The sequence below is a fragment of the Leucoraja erinacea genome, chromosome 2, assembly GCF_028641065.1.
Source record: "Leucoraja erinacea ecotype New England chromosome 2, Leri_hhj_1, whole genome shotgun sequence".
NCBI classification, from domain to species: domain Eukaryota; kingdom Metazoa; phylum Chordata; class Chondrichthyes; order Rajiformes; family Rajidae; genus Leucoraja; species Leucoraja erinaceus.
In genome coordinates this window covers 123,791,701-123,819,576 of record NC_073378.1, presented here as the reverse complement: position 1 = coordinate 123,819,576, position 27,876 = coordinate 123,791,701, and the positions used below count along the sequence as shown (strand labels likewise).

General features: G+C 44.5%; 1 protein-coding gene across 1 annotated transcript in view; it reads right to left on the bottom strand.

Annotated features, from left to right (window-relative positions):
- The window catches only part of svila (supervillin a), a 350,280-nt gene that overhangs the window by 240,456 nt on the left and 81,948 nt on the right, over positions 1 to 27,876 (bottom strand). Inside the window, exon 3 of the mRNA XM_055665020.1 lies at positions 15,380 to 15,442. The gene's annotated coding sequence lies outside the window, so the exon portion shown is untranslated. The remainder of the gene's footprint in view (positions 1 to 15,379; positions 15,443 to 27,876) is intronic.

Sequence of the window (27,876 nt, the reverse complement as noted above, 5' to 3'; positions counted from 1 at the left end):
ACCACAGTCATCAAAGGGTGCAAGAATGATATGAAGATTGACCAAGATTTAGTTTAGTTTAGAGATACAGCGCAGAAACAGGCCCTTCAGCCCACCAAGTCCACACCGACCAGCGATCCCCGCACACTGACACTATCCTACATACACTAGGGGCAATTTACACTTATACCAAGCCAACTGACCTACAAACCTGTACGTCTTTGGAGTGTGGGAGGGAAAACCGGATATCCCGGAGAAAATTCATGTAGGTCATGGAGAGAATGTAGAAACTCCGCACAGACAAGGACCCGTGGTCAGGATCGAACCCGGGTCTCTGGCGCTGTAAGGCAGCACCTCTACCGCTGCGCCACCGTGCTGCCAAGATCACAAATGCAAGCAGCAAATCCATGCCATACATCAGAAAGAGAGAGTGGTCAGTTGGTTGGAAGTAAAGACTAAACAAAAGTGAAGCTGTTAATGCGTGGGTGCATCCTCCTGTAAAGTGTTTCACAAAGACCTTTGTACAATGTCACATAAACCTAGACACCCAGGTTGAATTTCTCAATGCGTAGGGAGGAACCAGGTGCTGGTTTAAACAAAAGATAGGCACAAAATGCTGGAGTGACCCAGCGGGACAGGCAGCATCTCTGGAGAGAAGGAATGGGTGATGTTTCGGGCCGAGACCCTTCTTCAGACCTAACTTGAGTTGCTCAGAGTTGGTGCTGCTTATACAACAGACATAAATAGATCGTGTCACTGAACTGTTCAGCTTGGAAACACACCATCTTGTCCGTGTTTATTGAGTTAACATATTGGGCTAGTCCCATTGCTGTGCATTTTGCCTATAGCTCTAAACCCCGCTTATCCAGATACCTGTCCAAATGTCTTTTAAAAGTTGTAATTGTAACGGCTTCTGTAGCTTCCTTTGGTAGCTCATTTCAGAAACCGATCACTCTCCAAGTGGAAAATGTTGTCCGAGCTCCCTCTTCAATCTCTCCCTTTTACTTTAAGCCCATGCCCTCTAGTTTTGTTTTTAAATCGCTGCCCGGGTGATAAAGATGTGATCAATTTATCCATGTTCCTCATGATCCTGTACACTCCAAAAAAGGTCACCCCTGGGCTTCCTATGTTCCAAATTTAAAAAAAATCCAAGCTTATCCAACATTCCTGGAACTCAAGCCCATAAGCCCAGGCAACATCCTGGTGAGGGAAAGAACTGCAGATGCTGGTTTAAATCGAAGATAGACTCAAAATGCTGGAGTAACTCAGCGGGACAGGCAGCATCTCTGGAGAGAAGGAATGGGTCAAGGCCCTTCTTCAGATTGATGTCAGGGGAATGGGCGATACATAGATAAGGAAGTGGATAGATAAGGAAGTGTGAGGAGCGGAAACAGGACAAAGGGGATGGAGATCAAGGAATATGTAGAATAGATCATTGTTAGTTCGGAGAACGCAACAACAAAGCAAACAGAGATCAAATGTAGTCGGAGGCAGTAAGGCTGGTCGGAGAACTGGGTAGGGGAGGGGATGGAGAGAGAGGGAAAGCAAGGGTTACTTGAAGTTAGAGAAGTCAATGTACATACTGCTGGGGTGTAAGCTGCATCATCCTGATGCAAACATCCTGGTGAATGTCTTCTGTATCCTTTCTACCAATGACATCCTTCCTGAAAGGAGGGGGGGGAGGAGAATGCACATAAAACACTAAGGGCGGACACAAAAAGCGGAACAGACAACATTCCTGGATGGAAGGAATGGGTGAAGTTTTCGGGTCGAGTTCCTTCATCAGACTGACATTAGGGTCTCGAACCAAAATGTCACCCATTCCATCTCTCCATAGATGCTGCCTGTTCCACTGAGTTACTCCGGCATACTGTGTCTATTTTTGGTGTAAACCAGCATCTGCAGTTCCTTCCTACAGAGTACACCAAGGTTGTTTTAATAATTCGCAGAGCTGCAGCGTGATGATGCAACTTTTTTTTACTCCATACCCTCTCCAATGAAGGCATCTATAAATTCTGCATAGAAATTCCATAATGATCATATTTAGTAGAGGTTAATTAAAATAAGTTAGTTTAATTTAGAAATACAGCCTGGAAACAGGCCCTTCATCCAACTGAGTCTGCGCCGACTAGCGATTCCCGCACACCTGCACTATCACACACACCCACACACACACACACACAGATACACACACACCCACACACACACACACACACACACAGATACACACACACACACACACACACACACACACACACACACACACACACACACACACACACACACACACACACACACACACACACACACACACACACACACACACACACACACACACACACACACACACACACACACACACACACACACACACACACACACACACACACACACACGGGACAATTTTGTTTTACAATTTTAGCAAGCCAATTACCCTATAAACCTGTATGTCTTTGTAGTGTGGGAGGAAACCGGGGAAAACCCACGTGGTCACGGGAAGAACGTATAAACTCCATACGGACAGCACACGAGGTCAGGGTTGAACCCGAGTTTTAAGGCAGCAACTCTACCGCTGCGCTACTGTGCCGTCCAGAAATCCTACTACTAAATTCACTCAAAGATGAATGCACGCATTTTTTTCCCCCAAGGGAGAGGTAATCAAAAAACTAGAGGCATAGATTTAAAGAGAGGGGAAAAATGAAAATGGGATCCAAGGGATAACTTCTTCCAAACAGAGGGATATTAACAATATTTAGACGATATTTGGACGGGTATATGGGTAGGAAAGGTTTATTGGGATATGGGCCAAACAAGTGTAGATAAGTTAATAAGTTCCTGTTCTTAAGTGATTGGAGCAGAATTAGGCCATTTGGCCCATCAAGTCTACTCTGCCATTTAATCATGGGTAATCTATCTCTCCCTTCTAACCCCATTCTCCTGCCTTCTCCCCATAACCCAACACCCATGTCTGAAGAAGGGTCTTGACTCGAAACGTTGCCTATTTCCTTCACTCCATAGATGCTGCCTCACCCGCTGAGTTTCTCCAGCATTTTTGTCTACCTTCGATTTTCCAGCATCTGCAGTTCCTTCTTAAACACCCGTGTTAATCACGTTTTTCTTGTGCTTGTCTGTCTTAAAAATATCCATTGACTTGGCCTCCACAGCCTTCTGTGGCAATGAAGAAATTCCCCCTCACCTCCTTCCTAAACAAAGGTCCTTCAATTTTGAGGCTGTGACCTCTAGTCACAGATTCTCCCACCATTGGAAAATTTCTCTCCACATCCACTCTATCCAGGACTATTTGATAAGTTTCAACGAGGTGCCCTCTTCATACCTCTAAACCCCAGCGAGGAGAGGCCCAGCACTGGCAGATGGAACTAGGTTAGATGGGACATCTTGGTCAGCCTGTCTCTGTGCTGTACGACTTAATGACTCTAATGTATCACTTCAAGCATAAGTTGACATTCAAAATATTATCTTTGCAGGATCTTAAGAATTCTGATCATGAATGGGCAGCGTTAAAATAAATGTTCCTATTATTACCGAACATGGAAACCAAATGATTAAAATAGGAAAGCTCTGCTTTAAAACATATCTACATGAAATTCAAAGTCTCTACTGCTGAAATCTAAAATGCCAAGAGTCAGGCGAGCCAAGTCAAGAGTGTGTACTTTTCGTGTGCATCGGATATGAAGCAGAAAATTTAAAGCCTTACTTGTTGCAGCTGTAAAAGCATATTAAAATAAATAAAGGTTTAGGCTATTGTCTATGAATGGCCAACCAGGAAAGTACATTAGGTTTAGGTTTATTATTGTCCCATGTACCGAGGCACAGTGGACAGCTTTTTTAACATACTATCCAATCAAATCAGATATTATAGATAAATACAATCGAGCCAAACTCAAATGCAATAGGTAGAGTGAATGGGATGATACAGAGTGCAGAGTATCCAGTGCCCTCCATAATGTTTGTGACAAAGACCCATTTATTTATTTGCCTCTGTGCTCCACACTTTGAGATTTGCAATAGAAAAAAATCACATGTGGTTAAAGTGCACATTGTCAGATTTTATTAAAGGCCATTTTAATACATTTTGGATTCACCATGTAGAAATTACAGCTGTGTTTATACATAGTTCCCAAATTTCATGGCACCATAATGTTTGGGACACATGGCTTCACAGGTGTTTGTAATTGTTCAGGTGTGTCTAAATGCCTCCTTAATGCAGGTATAGAGAGCTCTCAGCACCTAGTCTTTCCTCCAGTCTTTCCATCACATTTGGAAACTTTTATTGCTGTTTATCAACATGAGGACCAAAGTGGTGTCAATGAAAGTCAAAGAAGCCATTATGAGACTGAGAAACAAGAATAAAACTGTTAGAGCCATCAGCCAAACCTCAGGCTTACCAAAATCAACTGTTTGGAACATCATTAAGAAGAGAGAGAGCACTAGTGAGTTCACTAATGGCAAAGGGACTGGCAGGCCAAGGAAGACCTCCACAGCTGATGACAGACGAATTCTCTCTATAATAAAGAAAAATCCCCAAACCCCTGTCCAGCAGATCAGAAACACTCTTCAGGAGTCAGGTGTGGATTTGTCATTGACCACTGTCCGCAGAAGACTTCATGAACCAAAATACAGAGGCTACACTGCAAGATGCAAACCACTGGTTAGCCGCAAAAATAGAGCAACCACAGTTCTTGTAGGTCTTGTGGACAGATGAGGTGAAGATTAACTTATATCAGTGATGGAAAGAGCAAAGTATGGAGGAGAGAAGGAACTGCCCAAGATCCACAGCATACCACCTTATCTGTAAAATACGGTGGTGTGGGTGTTATGGTCTGGGCATGTATGGCTGCTGAAGGTACTGGCTCACTTATCTTCATTGATGATACAGCTGCTGATGGCAGTAACATAATGAATTCTTAAGTGTATAGACACATCCTATCAGCTCAAATTCAAACAAATGCCTCAAAACTCATTGGCCAGCGGTTCAATCTACAGCAAGAAAATGATCCTAAACATACTGCTAAAGCACCAAAGGAGTTTTTCAAAGCTAAAAAGTGGTAAATTCTTGAGTGGCCAAGTCAATTACCAGATCTGTACCGAATTGAGCATACCTTTTATATGCTGAAGAGAAGACTGAAGGGGACTAGCCCCCAAAACAAGCATAAGCTAAAGATGGCTGCAATACAGGCCTGGCAGAGCATCACCAGAGAAGACACCCAGCAACTGGTGATGTCCATGAATCGCAGACTTCAAGCAGTCATTGTATGCAAAGGATATGCAACAAAATACTAAACATGACTACTTTCATTTACATGACATCGCTGATCTCAAATCTCAAATTGTGGAGTTCAGAGGCAAATAAATAAATGATGGGTCTTTGTCCCAAACATTATGGAGGGCACTGTAGTTCTCAGCATTGTGGGTGCACCAGTTCCAGAGACAAAGTCTACTGTCCACAATGGGGTAGAGGTGAAGAGGACAGTACCCTAGTTTCTGGAAGTACCGTTCAGAAGCCTGATCACAGAGGGGAAGAAGCTGTTCCTGAGTCTATCAGTATATTCAGCTTCAGGGAAGACAAGATATTCAGTACAGATAACAGCTTTCAACAACTAACTAGTAATAATAGACTCAGTCTGATTCACATTGAGATTCAGGCTGAAGGGTCTCGACCCGAAACGTCATCCATTCCTTCTCTCCAGAGATGATTGATGCCTGTCCCGCTGAGTGACTCTAGCGTTTGTGTCTGTCTCTAGTAATAATAGAAGCTGATGAAAGGAACAAAGGGTGGTATGCGTAGGAAGAAACTGCAGATGCTGGTTTAAACTGAAAATAGACGTAAAAAGCTGGAGTAACTCAGCGGGACAGGCAGCATCTAACTAGTCTGAAGAAGGGTCTCGACCCAAAACGTCACCCATTCCTTCCCTCCAGAGATACTGCCTGTCCTGCTGAGTTACTCCAGATTTTGTGTGTCTATAAAGGGTGGTATGCCATGGACCATTGACTGGTCATTAAATCTGTGCAGGTTCTTGGGAAAAAAAAGAACCATGATCTATTTGGAGCCATGCTCCGTTGCAATGAAGAGGTGTGTTGTTCTACAACATGGAGTTCACAGTCAGGTTTATTTGATATATTGCACGTGGGATTTTCATGGATCACTTATTTACTAGTGACTGCAATTTTACTGGGGAGCGGGAAAGAGACATTCAAAAGTGCACAGCCAAGTGCAATCAGCCACATTGCTGAATTAGTAACAATGAAGTAGTCTGTCGTACCGCTACAGACGTGTTTACAGCACAAACGAGAACATGAGCCAATAATGCACGCGCTGGATAAAACCAATGTCTGTTGATTTAAAATCAATTTGTCAAAATTCTGCCCTTGCTTACACTTTTGGAAAACGCGACTCCCTAGTTTTAGGCAATGGAAATATCACTTACCAAAAGAAGAAAGAATTCCATTTTACTCAAAACCTATTATACGTATAATGTTATGATACCTATAATTAAAGGTATTATTATACTTGTGTATATGCGGAGGAGTCACGGTGGTTGATGTTTATGTTAACATGTATTTTGTGTGTTTTGTTGCTTTTTATTGGTATGACCATGGCAAATCAAATTCCTTGTATGTTGCAAAACATGCTTGGCTAATAAAGTAATGATGATAATTATGATGTAGCAAGTAGCATATCATTATACCTATATTCATACCTCTCATGCCTGCCATGTCATTATATACCAATAGAGTTTGGAAATAGAGCAACTAGCTTTCGGTTTACTAGGAAACAAATGTTTACTCAATGCATCACGAGTATTTTCGTTCAAACATTTTGTCTGAAGTTATATAGTGCACCAAAGCAACTACAAATTTGAGTGGCCAATTTAATTCAGTAAATAATGTTTGTTGTTTTCAAGAAAATTAACTGATCCAGCCGGCTATTTGAGAAATAGTGCTTGTGTGCGATGTTCCTGTGGAAACTTGAAAGCGCCCCAGGCCGTCACATGATCAACAATGACAGACACGCACATATTGGTAAACAAAAGATTTTTCAGCATCAAATAACACCCTCAATGAAACAGCTGTTCAAACATGTCCTTACTGTTCCCCCACTGAAAAACATCCTACTTACTTCACTTGAAGCGAGTTCCTCTTCCTTTAGACTGAAAATGTGTCGAACGCAAGGATTATACTCGAATCATCGGCTTCATAAGATTCAGACCACTTTCAACAAACTTGAGGTTTCACAAATCGAGCGTTACACCAGGCGAAATGCAACTCTTGAAGCTAAATGAGCAGCTCAAATGATTTTAGTGTTAATACTGCACAGCAAGGGCTGCAAGAGAGTGTTGAAGATGCATCTGCAGCCAGGAAGATTCCAAAACGCCTCCTTTATGACCGAATCGGATGGTCACTTACATCCACTATCCCTACATCCAAGGTATTCCTTGCAATTTTCTCGACTGCACCAAGAATCGCTATAAAAACCAACTTTGCCCAAGACAAGTACTAAGCTGCTGTAGTTACACACGAGCTTCCCAGGCAACTGTCTGTCCATCATACGCCAGTTCTTCAGATGGAACTATAGATGCATTTCAGCCTTTGAGGAGTCGGGCCAATTGCAATGTGCCAATGACACAGAGGACCATCCTTTTATGGACTGAACAGTGAGCTCTGATACCAGCTAATCTGCCATAAATAGCCCTTGGAATGGAGAGATCAGATCAGCTGTTGCAGCAACAGCCCCAGACTACAGCCTCATTCTTTCTTTTGCCAATAATGTTTTCTACACTGGTTGCCGAGGCTTATAAGAGGGGGCTGATTGCAGCTTCCGAACTCTATAGAGGTGGGTTATATAAAAGTGGACCAAACAAATTACAGGGAAATATTCCTTTGGAGCAGACTGCAACGTTTGCACGTGTAAAACATTTAGACTAAGCTGAAAGTAAACATCTCTCATCAAGCTTCGCAGCCAATTCAAATCCGCACTCCACAGATTTGAATACATTTCAAAAGCAATATTATCACTTGATAACTTATGAGACGATAAAATTGTCAATGAAACAGAAGCATTACATTTTGAAGCACGGTTCATTTGAGTTTACTACGCAACAGCCAAAAGCAATAAAACATAAGTCTACATGTGTGGTGCGTGAGTTTTCTAGAAGCACAAAGAACAATTCCTTATGGTTCTACAGTGTTGGTCAGGCCGCACTTGGAGTTTTGTGAGTAATGTTGGGCACCATATCCGAGGAATCATGTGCTGGCTCTGAAGAAGGTACAGAGAAGGTTTACAAGAATGATCCCAGGAATGAGTGGGTTAACCTATGATGAGCGTTTGACAGCACTGGTCCAGTACTTGCTGGAGTTTAGACGAATGAGGGGGGACCTCATTGAAAACGTACAGAATAGTGAAAGGCCTGGATAGAGTTGATGTGGAGAGGATGTTTCCACTAGTGGGAGAGTCTAGGATTAGAGGTCATCGCCTCAGAATTAAAGGACATTCCTTGAGGAAGATGAGGAGGAATTTCTTTAGTCAGAGGGCGGTGAAGCTGTGGAATTCATTGCCCCAGAAGGCTGTAGAGGCCAAGTCAGCAGATATTTTTAAGGCGGAGATAGATTGATTCTTGATTAGTACGGGTGTCAGGGGTTATGGGGAGAAGGCAGGAGAATGGGGTTAGAAGGGAGAGATAGATCAGCCATGGTTGAATGAAGGAGTAGACTTGATGGGCCGATTGACCTAATTCTGCTCCTTTCACTAATGACTTTGTGAAATCAGCAAACGAGTTAGCAAAACTAACAAAGGTAAAAAAAAGTTAAAATTAGACTTTTACCAGGATCAAATGTATGCAGATTATGAGTAGTAAAATCAAAATTTTAATTTCCAATCATACTTGAAGATTTCTGGAAATGCAAAAAAAAACAAAACAGAAAATGCCATTAGGTATAAATGCCAAGTCAGCCTGCATCTGCGGGAAGAGAAACTGCAAATGTTTCAGCCAACCACCTTAATTCTGGGGTATTGTGTGTAGATGGATGATAAAAAAAAAACTTAATCCATTTTAAAATAAGGCTGTAACGTAACAAAATGTGGAAAAAGTGAAGGGGTCTGAATATTTTCTGAATGCATTGTAGATTAGATCTCAGAAATTACACAAATGTCAACTTCAAAACCAACTTTTTACATGTTTTTATTTGATCACTTCTCTTCCTACAGTTGACGAGGTTGAGATTTCATTAAATGAGTCTGTTTACCATTAATACTTCTGCTGTCCAAAAGAAATAACCACAAGTAACTCTAAACGATAATTTGATAGCGGTACTAAAAAGGTGAAAATTGTAACTTAACATTTTACCCTGGTGAGCCCGCACCTGGAGTAATGTGTGCAGTTTTGGTCTCCGAATTTGAGGAAGGACATTCTTGCTATTGAGGGAGTGCAGCGTAGGTTTACAAGGTTAATTCCCGGGATGACGGGACTGCCATATAATAAAAGAATGGGTCGACTGGGCTAGTATTCACTGGAAATTAGAAGGATGATAGGGTATCCTACAGAAACATGTACAATTCTTAAGGGATTAGACAGGCTGGATGCAGGAATAATGTTCCCCATGTTGAGGGAGCCCAGAACCAGGGGTCACAGTTTAAGAATAAGGGGTAGGCCATTTAGGACTGAGATGAGGAAAAACATTTTCATCCAGAGAGTTGTGAATCTGTGGAATTCTCTGCCACAAAAGGCAGTGGAGGCCAATTCCCTGGATGTTTTCAAGAGAGAGTTAGATTGAGCTCTTACGGCTAAAGGAATCAAAGGATATGGAGAAAAAAACAGGAATGGGATACTGATTTTAGATGATCAGCCATGATTATATTGAATGGCGGTGCTGGCTCGTAGGGCCAAATGGCCTACACCTGCAACTATTTTCTATGTTTCTATGTACTCACTCTGCAGAAGCTTCTACATCCTACACGCAATGACATTTGAGCACTCTCTCAGTGACGTATACACACACACACACATTCTGCATGTGTCATTCTGCCCTTCCCAAAATATCACAGATCAAGCCTCGCAGAGTAATCTGTAGCTCCAATTAGTGTGCGATTAGTGTGCAACGCTGCATGCCACCTCCCCCCCACAACCACACGTTGGGGGAACAGACCCAACGGGTCTGTACTTGGTCTAGTAATTATTAAAAGATGGACAGCGATTTGTCGGGCAAGTTGGTGTTTTGGATCGATGTGGACACTGACATCGGTTTGCAGGAGCAGTCAAGATGGGAAGAGGATGTGAAGATGAAACTGAGGCAAGAATAAAGGCACAAATTACCCGTGGCAACTCCCTCCTCTGGCAGCTCGTTCCATACACCCACCACCCTTTGTGTGAAATAGTTACCCCTCAGGTTCCTATTAAATCTTTTCCACCCTCACCTTAAACCCATTCCCTCTGGTCCTCAATTCCTCTACGCTGGGTAAAAGACAGAGCATTCACTCCATTGGTTCCTCTCATGATTTTGTACACCTTTATTTGATCACCACTCATCCTCCTGCGCTCTAATAGCCCTGTCACACGGTACGAGTTCATTCCAAGAGCTCTCCCTAGTTTAAAAAAATAAATCAAACTCGTGGTAAGCACGAAGAATGAATGTAGCGAGTACATCGGAGCTCGGGGACGTCTCTTAGCGGCTCGTACCGCTAACGACAGATACTCGGGAAGACTCGCTAATGGTAGGTAAGCACGGGAAGACTCGTGAAGATTTTTCAACATGTTGAAAAATGTCCACGAGAGCCCCAAGTACCGACGAGTGGCCATTACCGTAAATCTCCGAGTTCGAATCAGGGCAAACTCGGGAGAACTCTTGGAATTAACTCGTACCGTGGGACAGGGCTTTAAGGAATAAAATCCTAGCCTGCTCAGCCTCTCCTTGTAGCTCAGGCCCTTGAGACCTGGCAACATCCTCGTAAGTTTTCTCTGCACACTTTTCCAACTGCTGCCTCACAGCGCCAGAGATCTGGGTTTGATCCTCACCCTGATTGCCGTCTATGTAGAGTTTGCCCGTTCTCCGTGAGTGCGTGGGTTTCCTCTCAAAGAGGAATAGCGGGTATGTTGGTTCATTCTCTGTAAATTCCTTCTAGTCTGTAGGGAGGAGATATGAAAGTGGGATAATACAGAACTGAAGATGCACACAAAACTCGGTGGGCGGGACAGGCAGCATCTCTGGAGAGAAGGAATGGGTGATGTTTCGGGTCGAGACCCTACTTCAGACTAGTCAGGGGAGAGGGAAACGAGTGATATAGACGATGATGTAGAGAGATAAAGAACAATGCAGGTAGAAGGTACAGGAGCCTGAAGACTGCAACAATCAGGTTCAGGAATAGCTACTTCCCCACAGCCATTAGGCTATTAAACCTGGCTCGGAAAAAACTCTGATTATGAATAACCTATTATCTGTTATTTGCACTTTATCAGTTTATTTATTCATGTGTGTATATATTTATATCATGGTATATGGACACACTTATCTGTTTTGTAGCCAATGCCTACTATGTTCTGTGTGCTGAAGCAAAGCAAGAATTTCATTGTCCTATACAGGGACACATGACAATAAACCTCACTTGAACTTGAACTTGAAAGATATGCAAAAAAGTAACGATTGTACAGGAAACAGGCCATTGTTAGCAGTTTGTTGGGTGAAAACGAGAAGCGGGTGCGACTTGGGTGGGTGAGGGATAGAGAGAGAGAATGCCAGGGTTACCTAGTATAGAACTAATGGTCTATGGTCGATGTGGACGGTAGGCCGGATGGCCTGTTTCCATGTGTAGGAAGGAACTGCAGATGCTGGTTTAAATGAAGATAGACACGAAAAGCTGGAGCAAGTCAGACAGCACCTCTGGAGAGAGGGAATAGGTGGCGTTTCGGCGGGTCGGATCTGAAGAGTGGTCTCGACCACGAAACGTCACCTATTCCTTTTCTCCAGAGGTGCTGTCTGACCCACTGAGTTACTCCGGCTTTTTGTGACCTGTTTCCATGCTGCATTGCTCCACATAGACCATATAATTTTCTACAACTGTGACTCTATGAAGATATAGGTAGGTACGTTTTCCAAATGACATATACATTGCTGACAGTAAAAGCAGCTGGGGGGGATAAAGCAGGCACGGGACCAGATTAAAATATGGGTGGTGGAAAGGCAGATGAAGTTTAATCCAGCAAAATGGGAGGTATTGCACTTTGGAAAGTCGAATGTAAAGATAAAGTAGACAGTCTATGGCAGGACCCTTAATTGAATTGAATTGAATACATTTTATTAGCCAAGTATGCATTCATACAAGGAATTAGCCTTGGTGCTTTGCTCACAAGTAACAACACGATATACAGTAGACAGATACAACTAAAAGATAATAATTTAAACATGTGAAGAATGAAATAAAATACCAGAGCACAAGGAGGCTACAGACTTTTGGTTGTTGGGTAGAGTTACTGCTCGTGGAAAAAAACTGTTTTTATGTCTGGTTGTGGCGGCTTTGGCAGTCCGGAGTCGCCTTCCAGAGGGAAGTGATTCAAAGAGTTTTTGGGCCAGAGTCAGAGGGGTGATAGATGATCTTATCTGCTCGCTTCCTGGCCCTTGCAGTGTACAGTTCGTCGAAGGGGGGGGGAAGCCAACAACCTTCTCGGCTGATAGCATTGATTGCAAGTCCAGAACTCCCTAAATGTAGCAACACAAATAAATGGAGCACCCTAAACGTTATGAAGTCACGACACACAGCTTATTTATTTATTTTACTTTTCTTTTTCATTGGTTGGAGCTGCATACTAAATCTCGTTGCACTGATGTGCAATGACAATAAAAGATATTATTATTATTATTACAGTTTTGTAAAATTGATTTGGCTGAGTTTGGATTACTTTGTACAGTATTGGCCTTCCCATTACGGGAATGAGGTGAAAGCTTTGGAGAGGCTGAAGGGCGATGGGGGGGAGGGGTTATCAGGATATGGCCTTGATTATAAGGCATGAGCTGAAAAGAGTTTGAAGAAGGGGCTCGACCCGAAATGTCACCCATTCCTTCTCTCCAGAGATGCTGCCTGAACCGCTGAGTTACTCCAGCATTTTGTGTCTATCGGGTGTAAAACCGTAGGTTACACAGAAAAGCTGGAGAAACTCAGCGGGTGCAGCAGCATCTATGGAGCGAAGGAAATAGGCAACGTTTCGGGCCGTGTCTGCAGTTCCTTCCTACACAAGAGGTTTGGGCAAACTTGGATTGTTTTCTCTGGAGGATCGGAAGTTGAGCGGAGACTTAATAGACGTTGATAACATTTATTAGATACCTAGATATGGGAGACAGTCAGAACTGTTTTCCAAGGGTGGAATGCGAAATATTAGAGGGAATTGCTTTAAGGTGAAGGGGGGAAAACTTAAAAGAAGATGCACAGGATAAGTTAATTTACACAGAGAGTGGCAGGTGTCTGTAATGTACCGAATGGGATGGTGATGGAAGCTGATATAATGGTGTTTAAGAGGCACTCATACAAGCAACTGCAACGAGGATGTTGCCAGGACTCAAGAGCCTGAGCTATAGGGAGAGGTTGAGCAGGCAAGGACTCAAATCCTTGGAGCACAGGAGGATGAAGGGTGATCTTATGATACAAAATCATGAGAGAAATAGATTAGGTAGACGCAGAGTCGCTTGCCCGAGTATTTTAGTTCAGAGATACAGCGCGGAAACAGGCCCTTCGGTCCACCGGGTCCACGCAGACCAGCGATCTCCGCACACTAACATCATCCTACACCCACGAAGGACAATTTTTACATTTACCAAGCCAATTAACCTACAAACCGGTACGTCTTTGGAGAGTGGGAGGAAAACGAAGATCTCGGAGAAAACCCACGCAGGTCATGGGGAGAACGTACAAACTCCGTACAGACAGAACCCATAGTCGGGATCGAACCCGGGTCTCTGGCGCTGCATTCGCTGTAAGGCAGCAACTCTACCGCTGCGCCACCGTGACCGCCCTTGACCGGGAGGCAAAAACCAGAGGACATAGGTTTCAGCTGGGGGGGGGGGGGGGGGAATATCTAATCGGAACCTAAGAGGTAACTTTTTCACGCAAGTGTATGGCAGGTGTATGGAACGAGCTGCTGGAGGAGGTAGTTCAGGCAGGTACTATTGCAATGTTTAAGAAGCATTTAGACAGGTACATGGGTAGGACAGGTTTGGAGGGATATAGGCCAAAATGCAGGCTGGTGGCACCATTGTAGCTGGGCCATATTGGCCAGTGTGCGCAAGTTGGGCCGAAGGGCCTGTTTCCACACTGTATCACGAGAGAAATAGATCATGACTTGAATATGTAGGGTGTGGGAGAAATAGGGATGACGACAGAAGGGATGAGTTTAATAATAGATTTCACTTGCATATTGCTACGTTATTTCACTCCAAAATAAGTTATTAGTTCCAACCAATGCCCACCTACTTTGGTACTTAGATTAACTTGTTTCCTCTCAAGCTCAGTTGTGATGTGGTCTTTGATCTTAAACATTAGATTCAAGATTCAAGAGAGAGTTTAGTGTCACGTGTCCCAGATAGGACAATGACATTCTTGCTTTGCTTTCAGCACAACAGAATATTGCAGGCATAAATAATACAGAATAATATGTGTCCATATACCATTGAATATATATACTAATTAAAGTTCAGATTTTTGTGTGTTGAGTTTAATAGTCTGATGGCTGTGGGGAAGTAGCTATTCCTGAACCTGGTTGTTGCAGATTTCAGGCTCCTGTACCTTCTACCTGAAGGCAGCGGGGAGATGAGTGTGTGGCCAGGATGGTGTGGGTCCTTGATGATGCTACCAGCCTTTTTGAGGCAGCGACTGTGGTAGATCCCCTCGATGGTATGGAGGTCAAACATTAACTGATTCTCCAAACTTTAAAGATACAGCATGGAAACAGGCCCTTTGGCCCATCGACTCCATGCCGACCAGCAATCCTTGCACACTAACACGACCCTACACACTGGGGACAATGTACAATTTCTACTGAAACCAATTGACCAACAAACCCGTACGTCGTTGGAGTGTGAGAGAAAAGCGGAGAACGTACAAACTTTGTGCAGACAGCACCAGTAGTCAGGATCGAACCAGAGTCTCTGGCGCGGTAAGGCAGCAACTCTACCACTGCTCCACCCACAGCAGATGCTGCCTGACCATCTGAGATCTCCCCCCCATCCCCCCACCACCCCGCCCCACCTATCCCCACATTTTCTGGGGGGTTTTGACAGATGCCTAGTTACTGCAATTTTAATTTCCATGCAAAACCAGGAATGCCGACTCTGTAAATAAATTTGAATTGCTTATTAATGAATTCTAGGATCAACCGTGAGTGATGGTCTGTACACAACTTACCAGATTTTCAAAGTGATAAAAACGCCATGGTCAAGAATCTTGTCTCATCTCGATTTCCAAATCCTGTTGAGGAAATAACAAGCACGAAATTAGTCAAGGTATCAGACTTTAAAAGATTCCACTTGGGTAGTTTGAAATACATTTTTGATTTCTATTTAGAACTATTCTCCAAAACACAAATCCTTTCAAAGGGAAATATTCCAATCTTCTGTGTTGGAACCAACTGCAGGTGCTGGTTTAAACTGAAGGCTGGAGTAACTCAGCAGGTCAGACAGCATCTCTGGAGAAAAGGCTGAGGCTCAGTCTAAAGAAGCGTCTCGACCCGAAACGTCACCTATTCCTTTTCTCCAGAGATGCTGCCAGCCCCGCTGAGTTACTCCAACGTTTTGTGTCTATATTCAGTTTCAATCTTTTTTCAGTAATCTTTAAAATCACTTTTTTTTTTTTTTGTCAAAATTTAGCAATAATTCACGTATATGTGCTCTATATCATTGATGCCCCGAATGCTTTACAACCAAAGAGTCATAAAAGATGTGAAATATGTACAGGATTTTCTTCCAATGTGTTTCCAATGAAAATATTAGTTTAGTTTAGTTTGGAGTTAGAGCGGAAACAGGCCCTTCAGCCCACAGAGTCCACACCGACCAGCAATCCCCGCACATTAACACTACCCTACATACTAGGGACAATTTACAATTGTACCAAACCGATTAATCTGTACGTTCAGTGCCATAATGTTTGGGCCAAAGGCCCATCATTTATTTATTTGCCTCTGTACTCCACAATTTGAGATTTGTAATAGAAAATATCACATGTGGTTAAAGTGCACATTGTCAGGTTTTATTAAAGGCCATTTTTACACATTGGGTTTCACCATGTAGAAATTACAGCTGTGTTTATACATAGTCCCCCCATTTCAGGGCACCATAATGTTTGGGACACAGCAATGTCATGTAAATTAAAGTAGTCATGCTTAGTATTTTGCTGCATTTCCTTTGCATGCAATGACTGCTTGAAGTCTGCGATTCATGGACATCACCAGTTGCTGGGTGTCTTCTCTGGTGATGCTCTGCCAGGCCTGTATTGCAGCCATCTTTAACTAATGCTTGTTTTGGGGGCTAGTCCCCTTCAGTTTTCTCTTCAGCATATAAAAGGCATGCTCAACTGGGTTCAGATCGGGCGATTGACTTGGCCACTCAAGAATTGAGCATTTTTTAGCTTTGAAAAACTCCTTTGTTGCTTTAGCAATATGTTTGGGATCATTGTCTTGATGTAGAATGAACTGCCAGCCAATGTTTTGAGGCATTTGTTTGAACTTGAGCAGATAGGATGTGTCGATACACTTAAGAATTCATTATGCTACTGCCATCAGCAGTTGTATCATCAATGAAGATATGTGAGCCAGTACCTTCAGCAGCCATACATGCCCAGGCCATAACATCCCCACCACCGTGTTTCACAGATGAGGTGGTATGCTTTGGATCTTGGGCAGTTCCTTCTCTCTGTCATACTTTGCTCTTGTCATCACTCTGATATAAGTTAATCTTTGTCTCATCTGTCCATAAGACCTTTTTCCAAAACTGTGGTTGCTCTTTTACGTACTTCTTGGCAAACTGTAACCCGGCCATCCTATTTTTGCGTCTAACCAGTGGTTTGCATCTTGCAGTGCAGCCTCTGTATTTCTGTTCATGAAGTCTTCTGCGGACAGTGGTCATTGACAAATCCACACCTGACTCCTGAAGAGTGTTTCTGGTCTGTCAGACAGGTGTTTGGGGATTTTTTTCTTTATTATAGGGAGAATTCTTCTGTCATCAACTGTGAAGGTTTCCTTGGCCTGCCAGTCCCTTTGCCATTAGTAAGCTCACCAGTGCTCTCTTTCATCTTAATGATGTTCCAAACAGTTGATTTTGGTAAGCCTGAGGTTTGGCTGATGTCTCTCAAGGGCCTGTCCCACTTACGCGACCTTTACAGGCGACTGCTGGCACCCGTGATAGGTCGCCAAAATGTTCAACCTGTAGTCAGGATCCAACCCAGATCCCTGGCGCTGTAAGGCAGCAACTCTATTGGTGCATCTTTATATTTTTGTAATATATTAATTAAAAGGTGGTCCTTGTGATCTGGGCAGAAAAGTTATTTTTTGCACAAATGACAGGGAACAATAAAAACGTAATCATCATCTTCTTCCTTCTAACATCCAAAATTATTAAAACTGGGACGATTTAGTCAAAGACAAAGTCAAATTTATTTGTCACATGCACCCGAAGGTGCAGTGAAATGAATTTGCCAGCAGCGATACACTTAAAAAATAAACACACAATACAAAATAGAATTTAACACAAACATCCACCACAGCATTCTTCACTGTGGAGTCAGTCCTCCTCCTCTGTTTATCTGTGGTCGGGGCACATGAACCCTCTGTAGTCGTCGCTACGGACGGCCGAATGTACAGTTTAATCGGGTTTAATCATTGAAGCCAATCATAAAACAACTGCTGAGATTGCATTTCCGGCGGCTGATGTGTGGAGATGATGTGAGAAATAGGGATGGTCTTTTGTTTCATCAATTGGTCCACCGGTAACTGTTTGAAGTAAGAAGTCAAAAGGTTCAGTCTACCCAGTTCAATTCAAGTCAGAAATAGACGTTGGAATGAGCAGTCTTTGATGGGAAAGGAAGTGGGCTGCAGTGCATCCTGTTCATATTAGGCTCAGAACTGGTAACTGACAGAATTCTAAAGGGGCTGTCCCACTGTACGAGCTAATTCAAGAGTTCTCCGGAGTTTAAAAAAAAATTAAACTCGTGGTAAGCACATAGAATGTACGTAGCGGGTACGTCGGAGCCCGGGACGTCTCTTAGCGGCTCGTAACGCTAACGGCAGGTACTTGGGAAACGTGGTAAGCACGTGAAGATTTTTCAACAAGTTGAAAAATGTCCACGAGAGCTCCGAGTACCCACGAGCGGCTATTACCGTAATTCTCCGAGTTCGAATCAGGGGAAACTCGGGAGAACTCTTGAATTAACTCGTACAGTGGGACAGTCCCATAAACAAGAAAACATGTTATTAACCATCAACGTGGGATAGTGAGGTATGGAGTATGATGTATTCTTATTATACGGACACATTTTCAAGTTACATTCAGTGAGCGCCTAGCGGCACGGTGGAGCAGCGGTAGAGCTACTGCCTTCCAGTGCCGGAGACACAGGTTCTATCCTGGCTACGGGCACTTGTCTGTACGGAGTTTGTACGTTCTCCCCGTGACCTGCGTGGGTTTCCTCCGTGATTTTCGCTTTCCTCCCACACTCCAAAGACATACAGGTTTGTAGGTTAATTGGCTTGGTGTGAATGTGAAAATTGTCCCCAGCATGTGTAGGGTAGTGTTAATGTGCAGGGATGGCACATAGTTGTCATATGGCAAAATAAAAAATCATAGTTCAGGTTAGAAGGGATGGGGTTTTTTTTTTTTGCTCCTGCATCTGCAGTCCCTTGTGTCGACTTCAAGGGGTCGCTAGTCTTTTCTGACCTCTGAACACGTGGCCCTTTCTTCTGCAATTGTTTCCTTGGTTACCTCGAAGTAATGGAGGCATTGAAGACTGCAGATGCTGGCATCTGGAGCAAAGAACAACCGCGAGGAGGAATTCAATGGGTTAAGCAGCATTCGTAGAGGCAAGGGGAAAGTCAACATTTTGGATTCTGTATCAGGAGAGAGTGCAAACGAGAGATTGGTGGAACCAGGTGAGTCCCGGGATAATGGGTAGGAAGGAACTGAATAATGGGTCTGAAGAGGGTCCCGATGCGAAACGTCACCCATTCCTTCTCTCCAGAGATGCTGCCTGTCCCACTGAGTTACTCCAGCATTTTGTATCTATCTCCGGGATAATGGGTATATGGAGCCAGTGAGGCAGGGGAGACCTGGAGTGGAAAGCATGTGGGTGATGGGCAGAGAGAAGGTGTGGGAGCAGAAGGAAATTGGGTGACAGGAGATTTGGGGGAGGGGGTTAAAAGAACCTGGGTCATAAGGTCAGAAGTGATAGGTGCAGAATTAGGCCATTTGGCCCATCAAGTCTACTCTGCTACTCAATCATGGCTGATCCATCTCTTCCCCCCCCCCTCCCCACCCCCCACCCCATTCTCCTGCCTTTTCCTCTTAACCCCGACACCCACAATCATTAATAATCTATCTAACTGCCTTAAAAATATCCATTAATTTGGCCTCCAGAACCTTCTGTGGCAAATAATTCCACAGATTCACCACCCTCTAACTAAAGAAATTCCTCCTCATCTCCTTCCGCAAGGAACGTCCTTTAACTCTGTGGCTTTGTATGACCTCTGGTCCTCGACTCTCCCACTAGTGGAAACATCCTCTCCACATCCACTCTATCCAAGCCTTTTACTATTTGGTAAGTTTCAATGAGGTCCCCCCCCTCATTCTTCAAAACTCCAGCGAGTAACGGCCCAGTGCCGTCAAACGCTGTGGCTGGCTCGGAAGGAGAAAGGAACAAGGGGGTGCGAGTTACGGCAACTGGAAAATTCAATGTGAACACAATTGGGTGGTAGACTATCCTGGTGGAATAGGTTCTTTTAGTTTGCGTTTGGCCTCACCCTAGCAGTGGAGCAGGCAGTAGTCTGAGGGGTCAGTTTAGGAATGTGAAAGGAGTTGAAATGGCCTGCACCTGGGCAGACAAAGTGGCCTTTGCAGAGAATGGGCAGTCATTTCAACATGTCACATTGCACTTTAAAGATGTCTGGGCACTGTATCATTAACCTGTGGACGCAATTCCATGCTTCAACCACTCGGTAAAGGGCCTGTCCCACTTTCACGACCTAATTCACTACCTCTGCTGAGTTTGCCCTCGACTCATACTCGCAGCATGGTCGTCACGAGGTCGTGGGAGGTCGTAGGAAGGTCGTAGCAGGCCGTGATGCTAGTCACATTTTTCTAGCATGATGGAAAATGTCCACGAGTAAAAAAGGTCGTGAATTAGGTTGTGAAAGTGGGACAGGCCCTTAAGGGAATTTCACACAACTTCCATTTTGCTGCTTAAAATCATCCTTCATTCATTTTCCACACTGCCAGCCAATCGAAACAACGATTCAATCATCACAACCCTTCGCGATCATAAAATGTGTGAATAAATGATACGTACGATGTGTCACAGTGACAGTCTTTGTTTTACGTACACAGGTATGCAAAGAGCTGCCACATATAGGGCACCAACAAAGATCCACAGTTGGGGGAATCCAGAACCAGGGGTCACAGTTTAGGAATAAGGGATAGGCCATTTAGAACTGAGATGAGGAAAAACTTTTTCACCCAGAGAGCTATGAATCTGTGGAATTCTCTGCCACAGAAGGCAGTGGAGGCCAATTCACTGGATGCATTCAAAAGAGAGTTAGATTTAGCTCTTAGGGCTAGCGGATTCAAGGGATATGGTGAGAAGGCAGGAACGGGATACTGATTGTGGATGATCAGCCATGATCATATTGAATGGCGGGGCTGGCACGAAGGGCCGAATGGCCTACTCCTGCACCTATTGTCTATGTATCTATTCCACTTTGTCCCCAATAGCCCCCCTATGTTCCAATGGTTTTCAATGGCCCCTCAATGTCAGGTCCCTCTTTGTTCTCATCGGTCCTCCCTCACGCTGGGTCCTCCTTTGTTCTCTCGCCCCTCCCCCCTCCCAAATGCAAGGTCACTCTTTTTTTTCTTGGCACGCCCCCCCCCCCCCCCCCCCCCCCCCATGCCTGGTCCCCCGATGTTTTCTATAGTAGGTTGCCATTTGGCCAAATTTTAACTTTCCTGGGTTTTGACAAAAAGCCCTAACTTTAAAGTCACTGCAGGCAAACTCATCAGTGAAAAGCAACACTCAAGTCAAGTTTTGGCAGATCTACTTTCCGCTCGGTCATTCAAACAGCTGCAGTTGCAGAAATAAATGTACACAGGCAGAGAGGAGAGATGCAAGAAATGCAAAACATTCACTTTCCATGTCTTCCCTGCACCCATCCACAACCACATTTTCCATTTAACTAAGTGCAAAATAAATCTAATGTAATACCATCAGAATTAATGTGGATGGTGCAAGTGTAGATGTTGCCTTTGGAAAGATGTTGCTTTAGGAAGGACATTAGCTAGCTCAATGATTAGTTCGCTTCTCCTCGCCAACAATTATCTTTTCTATTTTCCTAGCTAACAATGGGCCTCCTCCATTGTCAGAGTGAGGCCAAATGCAAATTGGAGGAACAGCATGTTATATTTCACTTGGGCAGCTCACGACCCAGTGGTATGAAACTGAGGTCTGAAGAAGGGTCTCGACCCGAAAAGTCACCTATTCCTATTTGCCAGAGATGCTGCCTGACCTGCTGAGTTACTCCAGCATTGTGGCTATATCCAGTGAAATATTGACTAATCTAACTTCAAATGACCCCTGCATGCCCTCTCTCCATCCCTCTCCCACCCGTCGTACCAGTATCAAAGTCATCCTGTTGAGTCTGATTGTCTATACTCATTTTTACATAACATCTCACCTAACAAACAGCTGTTAATGGCCTAGTTCCTTTATCATCGTCACATTTTTACATATCTTTCATTTATTTGTCCAATATCTCTCTACATCACCATCTATATCTCATTTCCCTTTGTTCTGACTCCGTCTGAAGATGGGTTTTGACCCGAAACAACACCTATTCCTTTTCTCCAGAGAAGCTGCCTGGCCCGCTGAGTTACTCCAGCTTTTTGTGTCTATCTATGATCAATTCTACATTTTCCTTGATCTCTATCCCCTTTGATGTCTCATTTTCACACCTTACCATTCCTTATCTCTGTGTCACCCTCTCCCGACTCTCAGTCTGGAGGAACAGTCTCGACCCGAAACGCCTCCCATTCCTTCTCTCCAGAGATGCTGCCTGTCCCGTTGAGTTACTCCAGCATTTTTTGTCAATCTTACATTTTGCCCTCACCTTGCCAATTAACAAAAGTTCAACCCATAAGATCATAAAATGGTGGAAATTCTCAGCAAGTCACTCAGCATCTACACAGAAAGAGAATCATTGCATCTCAGATTTGTGACCTGTCACCGATATGATGTGACGGGGCCAAGGGAGCGCAGACATATCTAGTCGGGAGCAAACACAAACCAAAAACAAACTGCTGGAGGAACTCTGAGTCAGGGAGCATTTGTGTGGGTAGAAGGATGATTGGATTTTGGGTCAAGATCCATGATGCACCATGACTGAGTCTGCAGAGGGGAGATAACCCCCTCCCTCTTATGGCTTTACACTGGCTAACTAGGAGCAGGCATGGAAAAGATCAACCAGGAGATCATCAGAGAGATAGGAGCAAAATAAGGCCATTCGGCCCATTGTCTACTCCGCCATTCAATCATGACAGATCCATCTTTCCCCCCCTAACCCCATTCTCCTGCCTTCTCCCCATAACCCCTGACACACATACTAATCAAGAATCTATCTATCTCTGCCTTAAAAACACCCATTGACATGGCCCCCACACGCAGTTAGGTTTTGCTCTCCCCAACTAAACCTCGGTTACAGAATCAAATACGTCCTTCAGAATAGAACTAATTAAGCGGAAAAGAAGAAAAAAGCCGATGTACAGAGAGAAAGAATGGTGTTGGAAGGAACTGCGGATGCTGGTTTAAATCAAAGAGAGACACAAAATGCTGGAGTAACTCAGCGGGACAGGCAGCATCTCTAGAGAGAAGGAATGGGTGACGTTTCGGGGTCGAGACCCTTCTAGAGATCTGGATCCGATCGTGCATGCAGAAGGGTCTCGATCCCAAAACGTCACCCATTCCTTCTCTCCAGAAGTGCGGCCTGTGCTGCTGAGTTACTCCGGCATTTTGGGTCGATCTTGGGTAGTAAGTGGGACCAGTTGAGGGAGTGACGCTGGGCAGATTAAACCAGCAGGAGGGGGGGGGACTGGAAATACGTGAGTGCCAGATGGAACCAAATGGAGGTGGGAAACAAAACTGCGTATTGGTGTATTATTGGCACGAGTGGTTAAAAACCTTGTTTGCATCCTATCCAGGCAAATCACTATACAAATACAATCTAGACTTCAACAGTACATCAGAAAATGCAAAGAGGAAAATAAACATGCAGTGTGTAATGTTACAGCTGTAGAGAAAGACCAAATTAAAAAAATACACCTGTAATAGAGTGAATAGAGTCATAGATAAATACAGGGTGGAAACTGGCCCATCGGCCCAACATGTCCCACCTATACTAGTCCCACCTGCCCCCATTTGCTCCATATCCCTCCAAACCTGTCCTATCCATGTACCTGTCTAATGGTTTCTTAAACATTGGGATAGTCTCTGCCTCAACTACCTCCGCTGGCAGCTTGTTCCATACACCCACCACCCTTTGTGTGAAAAACATACCCCTCAGATTCCTATTAAATCTTTTCCCCTTCACCTTAAAACTATGTCCTCGATTCACCTACTCTGGGCACGAGACTCTGTGCACCTTCCCGATCTATTCCTCTCATGATTTTATACACCTCTATAAGATCACTCTTCATCCTCCTGCGCTCCAGGGAATAGAGTCTCACCCGACTCAACCTCTCCCTACAGCTCAGACCCTCTAGTCCTGGCAACATCCTCGTAAATGTATTCCACTCATGAGTTTACAATGAGGTAGGATTGGGGGATCGGGCTTATGAGAGGCAAGTTGAATAGTGTCATAACAACGGGGAAGAATCTGTTCCCGAATCTGGTGTTTGTGCTTTTAAGCTTTTGCATCATCTGCCTGATGGGATGGAAGAGGGAATGATTAAGGTACGAATGGTCCTTGCTTTTATTGGCAGCTTTCTCGATGTAGTGTGAAATGTACATGGAGTTAGCTGGAGGCGTGGGAAGTCGGCTGGGAGGGTCGGTTTGTGTGATGGACTAGGCTGCATCCACAACTTCCTGTTATTTAGTTTAGCTTAGAGATGCAGCACGGAAACAGGCCCTCTGGCCCACCGAGTCTGCGCCGACCAGCGATCCCCGCACACTTAGGCTATCCTATACACTGGGGACAACATATAATTATACCAAGCCAATTAGCCTAGTAACCTGTACGTCTTTGGAGTTTGGGAGGAAACCGAAGATCTCGGAGAAAACCCACACGGTCTGGGGGAAAAAGTACAAACTCCATATGGAGAACACCCGTAGTCGATATCGATCTCGGGTCTCTAGCGCAGTAAAGCAGTAGCTCTACCTCTGCGCCATCGTACCGCCCTTTATATTTATAATATATGAATTATACGGTGGTTCTTGTGATCTGGGCAGGGAAGTTGCTTTTCCACAAATGACTGAGAACAATACAAACTTCATCAACTTCTTCCTTCCTCCGGACATCCAAAATGATTAAAACCGGGATGATTTTTACGCAGGTCACGGGGAGAACGTACAAACTGCGTACAGACAAGTACCCGCAGTCAGGATCGAACCTGGGTCTCTGGCGCTGAAAGGCAGCAACTCTACCGCTGTGCCTTTTTCCTTTTGGTCCTAGACTGAGCATTTCTCGATAGGATGCTTTCTGTAATGCATCTGCAGAAACGGATGGGAGTGTATGGAAATATGCAAAATCTCCTTAGTATTCTGAGGAAGTAGGGGTGTAGGTGTGCTTTTATAGTTTAGAGATAGAGCACGAAAACAGGCCCTTCTGCCCACCTGGTCCGCGCCGACCAGTGATCCCCTCACATTAACACTTTCCTATGCCCACTAGAGACAAATTTTACATTTACCAAGCCAATTAACCTAGAAACCTGTACGTCTTTGGAGTGTGGGAGGAAACTGAAGATCTCTATACAGACAGCGCCCGTAGTCTCTGCGCTACATTCGCTGTAAGACAGCAACTCTACCGCTGCACCACTATAACCACCTTCCTTGACCATAGTATTGGACCAGGACAAATTATTGGTGACATTTACAGCTGGAAACTTGAAGCTCGCGGCTATCTCCTTCCATTTACCTTAGTTTAGATTAGAGATACAGCATGGAAACAGGTCCTTTAGCCCACCGAATCCGCATGAACCAACAATTACCTGTACACTAGTTCCATCCGACGCACCAGGGCCATTTTACAGAAGCCAATTAACCTCCAAACCTTTGCACATCTTTGCAATGTGGGAGGAAACCAGAGAATCCGGAGAAAATTGGAGCACCCGGAGAAAACCCACACGGTCACTCGGGGAACATGCAAACTCCATACAGTCAGCACCCATAATCAGGATCGAATCTGGGTTGAGAGAGTGAATGCAGAGTTTTGTTTTAATAATCAGGGTAGGGGAATCAAAAGCCAAAGGATCTTAAGGTGAGAGGGGCTAGATTTAAAAGTAATCTGAGGAGGTACCACTATAGCATTTAAAAGAGACTTAGACAGGTACATGGATAGGAATAGTTTAGAAGGATGCATGCCAAAAGCAGGCAAATAGAACCAGCTTAGATGGGGCATCTTGGTTGGCGTTGGCAGAAATACACTGCCCTAATGGGTCCCTGGTCTATTGTCATAAGGAGTAGTAGAATTAGGTCATTCGGCCCATCAAGTCTACTCTAACATTCAATCATGACTGATCTATCTCTCCCTCCTAACCCCATGTTCCTGACTTCTCCCCATAACTTCTGACACCCATACAAATCAAGAATCTATCTATCTCTGCCTTAAAAATCAGATTCAGATTCAGATTCAATTTTAATTGTCATTGTCAGTGTACAGTACAGAGACCACTGGTCCTGGACTCTCCCACTAGTGGAAACATCCTCTCCACATGCACTCTATCCAAGCCTTGCACTATTCTGTATGTTTCAACGAGATCCCCCCTCATTGTCTTGGTAAATCACCAGCTGCGGACCACATTACCGACTAGATAGACACCAAATGCTGGAGAAACTCAGCGGGACAGGCAACCTCTCTGCATAGAAGGAATGGGTGATGTTTCGGGTCGAGACCCTTCTTCATACTGATGGTCCATAAATTGCCATCCGCCAGGATGGTGCCACGGCAAGTTGCCAATGGGTTTGTTTTGCTAGCATCGTCCTGACCACAGGCCGCCACTTGTAGAAGGTAACGACTGCGTGGAAATGAACTTGGAGAACTTAAGCATATTGGATAGCGGTTCTCTGGCGCTGTAAGGCAACAACTCCACCTCCGCGTCACCGTGCCGCCCTGCGTCAGTAGGTTTCAATTAGATTCCCCCCTCATCCTTCTAAACTCCAGCAAGTTCAGGCCCAGAGACGGTGCCTCAGGAAGGCCCGTCAGCATCCATAAAGACTCCTCACACCCCTGTAATGGACTGTTCGAACTACTTCCCTCCGGCAGACGTTACAAGGCCTTCTACGCCCGAACCTCCGGACTCAGAAACAGCTTAATTCCCAGAGCTATAGCGGCTCTGAACCAGCCCTGCTGAGTGCCCCCCACCCCCATGGACTGTCTCCCTCAGATGGTCACGTCGCTCAGTTTATTTATTTATTTTTTTACATCGGCTGGAGGCTGCATATCAAATCTCGTTGCACTGATGTGCAATGACAATAAAAGATATTATTATTATTATTCAAACGCTCCTCATATGTTAACCCAATAATCTTTTTTATAGAGATACAGCGTGAAAACAGGCCCTTTGAAGGTCCATCGAGTCCAACCAGTGATCCCCGCACATTAACATTATCCTACGCACACAGACACAGACAAGCCAATTAACCTACAAACCTATTAGTCTTTGGATTGTGGGAGGAAACCGAAGATCTCGGAGAAAACCCACGCGGGTCACGGGGAGAACGTACAAACTTCGTACAGACAAGCACCCGCAGTCGGGATCGAACCCGGGTCTCAGGCGCTGCAAGCACTGTAAGGCAGCAACTCTACCGCTGCGCCACCGTGACCGCCCACAATCCTGGGGGTGAATCTGGTCAACCTCCGCTGGGCCCATCTCCAAAGGAGGCACATCCTCCGTCAAATATGGGGCACAAAAAAAGTCTCACAATATTCCAAGCGTGACCTCAGCAGCGCCCAGTAAACCCTCAGCATGACATCCTTGCGTCGATAATCTAGCCCTCCTCAAAATGAATGCTACAATGCATTTGCCTTCGCAACTCAACTCAACTCAACGTGCAAATTCACCTTTTGGGAATCCTGCACCAAACCCTCCAGGGTCCTGCACCACCTCCCGTCTTCTGAATCCTCTCCTCATTTAGAAAGCAGTTCACTCACGATTAATTCATCCTAGCTTCTCCTATTGACTCATCACTTGCAATCATATTGTTAAATCTTAAGACGTGTTAAGGGTCTGTCCCACTTTCACGACCTTTTTTACTCGTGGACATTTTTCATCAGGCTAGGAAAACGCCCCGACCTACTTGATGCCACGAGTACCTACGACTAGCGTCACGACCTACCTACGACCTCATGACGAACATGCTGCGAGTACAAGTCATAGGCAAACTCGGCAGAGGTCGTGAATGAGGTCATGAAAGTGGAGTAGGGCCTTTAATTGACCTCAAAC